Raw genomic sequence first — 5,347 nt, forward strand, 5'->3', positions numbered from 1 at the left:
CTGGTAATCCCTAAGTTAAATCGTAAATGCTCTAGCGTATCGTATAACTAATTCTAGCGTAGTTAATTGTGACTATTTTAGCGTCACTTCAAAACGCCCGCCTAAAAACCACAAGAAACTAGCGACCCATGCGGGGAGCGTCAAAGACCACGTGCACTCAAGCTGTGGTGACGTAGAAAGCGCGGTTTTCAAATCGGGGCCCCGCGCGCGGTAGAGATTGAAAGTATGTGGGTGCCTCGGTATGGGTTAAACCTGTTAAGCGCGTGACCCCTCACGAAAACTACCTCGAGAGCAGCCCGACAACAAAGCGAGAGGGGTGCGGAACAGTAGACCTCGCCGGGTGCCAGTCGTCGTATTGTGCATGTGCGCCCCGCAAACGCACGCCGCACGCTTCGACACAGCAAAGAGAGTGAAAGCATGGCTGGCAGTCGGCTCCAAACACACTCAGAGATCGTCGACGTCATTGTTACTAGCGTATCGTCACTCAGGGTGATTTTTGTGCAATGTATCACACCGAACACGTAGCACTAGTGTCGATGTTGCAGGGCAGCCGATTTTTTGTTTTTTCTCCTACGCTGTTTGACATCGAATTAAAATAACTTCCACGCGACGGATGCCGTTCAAATTTGGCCAAGAAGACCTATGCATACCAAGCGATTGAATGATGGGCACATCTCGATCTTGAAATTTGATGTCAGTGCTCCTTTAAGGTATGCCACGGTTTGTGTCAGGGGAGTACCAATAATGGTTACAGAAGACCACAGACGGCAACGTGTCGAGGCGACGTTCAAATTTCTTTAGGCCTACAAAACCGATGGCAAGGAGCTTCTGGACTTTATTTTCTCTGGAGACACAACATGGGTACATTACACAGCACCGGAAACGAAAAGCAATTCCGTCATTAGAAACATCCAGAAGCACCGAAGCCGCCAAAGCTCAAACAAACACTGCCAAAGTAAGGGCGACCTTCTTTTGGAACACGAAGGAGGTTACTACTGTGAGACAGGCCCGTAGCCAGGAATTTTTTTCGGGGGGGGGGGGGGGGCACTTGCTGACCTTGACTATTTGAAAAAAAAACACCTATTTTTATTCTTTATTATTGGTAAAAACACGTACTTCAAAATTTGGAGGGCGGAGGGGCGGGCCCCTAGTGACCCCCCCCCCCCGCCCTGGCTACGAAGCGTGCAATTACAGCAGGGCACTTTAAATTTAACTGCTTATCGCTCAAAGCAGTAAAAATGTTTTTCCATGCACGCATCCGCAATGACAGAGGGGCCTGCGTCATGGGTGAACTTATCTTCCTGTCCACCACGTCTAGCGGTGATGCGAGTTGCTATGTGCGCCACCGGACTGCGTCGATTATAGATCAAGGAACCATTTGCGACATTAAGGGTTCCGACAAGTGTGTGGGTCCAGTGCAGAAAATGCCATTCTTCGGTGGCTTTTGAGCTCTTGGGAGTAACGAAGCAGCGCTGCAAGCATTCACATCAGTTTCATTTCAAGTTTTTGCACTGTTTCTAAGTATTCTTCCTTCCTCAAGACAAAGAGTGGCTGAGCTTTCTCTTCAAGACAAGCTCCTTCTCTTCTTCATCAAGATGAAACATGGTGTTCCTTTTTCTTTTTTAGCTGCATTGTTTTACATCCATCGCTCAACAGCATCTCAAATGTCTAAATCTGTTCTCAGCAACCTCAAGACTGCTACAAGAGATTGGATATTTTGGCCGTCACGTGCCGCAGTACGCAAAACTATGCCTGCAAGTTTTCGCGCTGTTTACCCAATGTGCAGGGTAATTATCGATTGCACTGAATTGGAAACAGAAATGCCGCCAGGAATAGAAGAGAGAAACCTTTGGTATTCACAATATGAGGAAAAGTATACATTAAAGTATTTAATTGGCATTTTACCAAATGGAGCAATGACATTCCTCTCTGAAGGATTTGGTGGCAGAGCTACTGATGCTACACTAACAGTTGAAGGTCAGTTTTTAGCAATGTTGGAGCCTGGTGACGTCGTACTAGCTGACAAGGGCTTTCCAGGTATTCGTACTGGTGTTGGTGGCCAGCGGGCAACCTTAGTTATGCCACCATTTGCAACCAGCCCCCAGTTCACTGAATCTGAAGTTAATGCAACCTATGAAACAGCATCTGTTCGAATCCACGTTGAAAGAGTTATACAACGACTGAAGACTTTTTCCATCATTAGTCACAGAATACCATATGAACTAACAGGTTACGTCGACGACGTAGTACATGTTGCTGCTGTTATCACAAATGTGAGTCCAGGTATCTTTGCAAGCAATGACAGCAATTCCTAATGACCAAAATGCATCTAGTATGTGCCAAAATGTTAGAATAGACAGGGAATGCAAGGATGATTCTGGATGTAAATTGTGGTTGTACGAGTTCACGACAGGGGATGTGATGTGGCACGGACATTGCTCAGTTCCTTCAACTTTTGTCCGGCATGGCCTTCGTGCAGGTGTCCCAGTACAGACAAAACCACACAAACGTTTCTCATTCGACATTTTTATTCTGTCCTACACAACATTGCTATCTCGTTATCGCCAAGTTTGGCAGATAATGTGTAAAATAAAAATCTCGAAGCTTTGGAATTGCTTCCGCCAAGTACTCCTCATCTCTCACAATCCTGAGTGTCTTTGTGTCTTTCGAAGTATAAATATACAACCAACACTCTTTGAACTGCAGTACATATAATGCAGTTGAATTTGTGAATAATATGTGTGTCTTTTCTTTAACTGTTCGCCCTCTAGAAGGTATGGAAGTGGTGGGGCTTCTTTCAATTTCCCATTCCTTCTACTGTATGGGCACTTGATTTCCAAGAGTGTCCTTTGGCCATCCTGTGTCCTACAATGCAATAAAAACGAAAATCACACTTCATTGATCTTGTCTCTGTTACTTTCAGTAATGTCGACATGCACTTTAAAAGTTCATTCACATACCGGAATATGCCATCTGGGCTACAAGCAAGCCATGGCTCTTTTGGACAGACCGTATTAAGCCGTACAACGAAACTGTGACGTTTTCTTCTTCGAAAGATGCCCGTGCGGTTGATTCCATTTTAATTCCATATTGCACGGATGGGCCGTTGAATTCTTTCGGTGATATCAGGAGCTTAGCGCGCTCTTCAAGACTCTTCGTGCAGGGAAGTATCCTGTATGCCTGAAAATATAGAAGTTAATTATTTGTTTCGTGACAAAATGTTTCAAATGTTCCTAGATCACCTTGGACCCTGTTATTCGCGGGACTCTTTCTTCTTTCCACCTTCCTTTATCCTTCAAAGTTGCTTCAGCCAGAGAAGGTACATCAGTAGGTGAAATTTCGACCCGTGCCTTATATGTGTCCAGCGCGGCTCCTGAAACGGTGGACAAAATGCAATTTTAGCATACTCATTATCAAAGTGTCGTGCAGAAGCTTGGGGCGAGAAAAACTAAAAACCTTTCAACGAAATTTTTCTTCTTTATCACAACGTTGCCACTGTCCATTTTTCCCACAGAATACGAATGAAACTCCGTGTTTGTTCTCTGCCACTGGAAAAGTTCAATCTTATCAATTGCTTTCATCGGTTCTTCATGTTACTCACTTGCACATGCCTCTGCTGCGAGCAAGTCGTTTGCAGCGCGTTTCATGTCGCCAAAGTGGCGGAGAACATATTCCACTGGAATGGCTGTCACAACAGCTGAAATGTGGCACAGAATTCAACAGGTTTGACATTTCTTGCGGTCCCATAAAGCCAACTACAACAAGGGCATTACAACTTATGACAATTTTCAAAAATCTAATTTGGCTTCCTTGCAGCAAAGCTTTTTTCCGCAAAAAACACTAGCTTACCGAAATAGATGCAGTATCTGAGCCAAGCTTCTCAATTGCTAAAGCACGTTCAAGGAAAGCCAGTTAGATTTTGTGGAGATAGGTTTAGCACAAAGCTTACCCTACGAGGCGACCGGCAAGGGACGCGACGTTCTCCACTGCCGTAGCGAACAAAGACGCTACGGCCGGGTTCGTCGACTCCGGCACGGCGCAGAAAAGGCACTCGAGGCAGGATGTCAACAAACAACACGGGTTTATTAACCCAAGATGCAGCACAGTACGACAGTCACGGGCTTGCAGGCCGTCAAGGGAAGACCGACCGAGTACGCTTGCCAGCGGCGCTAAGACTACCACACAAAGGGCAGCGGTCGAGCACACGAACGAGAAGCCGCCTGCTAGAGCAGCGCGTCAGCCTCTCGTGCTAGCCTGAGAGCATCTCACGCGGGCAAGCCCGCGCGAGACAGAAGCGAGCTCAAGGGGGAAGGGGGTTGTCACTGGCGGCCAATGAAGAGAGGCGTTGCGCAGTGACGTAAACTAGCCTGGTGGCGTGAGCATGTGAGCATGTCGAGGCATACCCGGACGCGTGCCCGCGCGCTGGGAAGCTGACGCATGGCTCGCACCAGACAAAGAGGCCTGGCGCTGCCGCCGTGGTCTGCCGTACTGCCGATTAACGGCGGTTCCCGGCGCTCGAGCCGCGCGGGGCCAACGCGCGCGCTAGCTGGGGAACGAGGCGCCAAAGGGAAGCGCGCGCTCGATTCCCACAATTTTTGTAAATTGTCACCTAGTGCATACTGCAGCTGCAGCAATATTCTGCGACCGAGGGAATAAAAGCAATTCTACAAAACGTGGGTGTTTTCCACTCCGAGTAGTGCTTACCTTTTTTTCCTTTGGTTTTGTTGGCTTCGCGTACTTCCCATAGACCTTTTTTTTGGTTTGGTACACCCCAAGCCTGCGGCAAACTTGTTTTGGATATGGTCTCACTGCGCTGCAAAAACACAGCTACCGCGGCCGCGTGTTTGCACTTGCCGGCGATGCCGGCTCTACAGTCACATGTGGCGCCAATCGCTTGCCTGCCTGCTGGAGATAACTGCACACACAAGCAAGAATAGAGGTATAATTCGTGACAAAACAGTGTAGTCATGCGAAAACTCTCCTAACGCGGAAGTGCTTCGCCAATGAAAAGAACCTTTTATACTTGACACCAGCCTTTTTTCTTCTCACAACAAATTGTTATTACGACACTACTTTCGAACATATAGTGCATAAGAGTAACAAAAAATGTAAAGCTTACCGTCAGCTTCACGTGCTTCGATGGTGCATTTATCCGAGTTTGTGCAATACAACGGCCGGTGATTTCGACGCCAGCTACGGTGACTTCTTCCTTCACGTCGTGCACATGGCCAGCTTCGTAGAGCAGTTCACCCTTCGTGATATTTGCACCTCGGAAAAAGTTCTGAATATCGCGTAGAGGTCGAAAACCGGCTGTTATGACCAGCGGTACTGCGCTCGGCGAAGGCAT

At 47.4% G+C, this 5,347-nt stretch overlaps 2 pseudogenes; one reads left to right on the forward strand and one right to left on the reverse strand.

Annotated features, from left to right (window-relative positions):
* Positions 1–1,283: 1,283 nt before the first annotated feature.
* LOC119385399 (uncharacterized) lies at positions 1,284–2,532 on the forward strand (annotated as a pseudogene).
* An 8-nt stretch (positions 2,533–2,540) lies between these two features.
* LOC125757808 (uncharacterized) lies at positions 2,541–5,347 on the reverse strand (annotated as a pseudogene).

The sequence above is a fragment of the Rhipicephalus sanguineus genome, chromosome 3, assembly GCF_013339695.2.
Source record: "Rhipicephalus sanguineus isolate Rsan-2018 chromosome 3, BIME_Rsan_1.4, whole genome shotgun sequence".
Taxonomy (NCBI): Eukaryota; Metazoa; Arthropoda; class Arachnida; order Ixodida; family Ixodidae; genus Rhipicephalus; species Rhipicephalus sanguineus.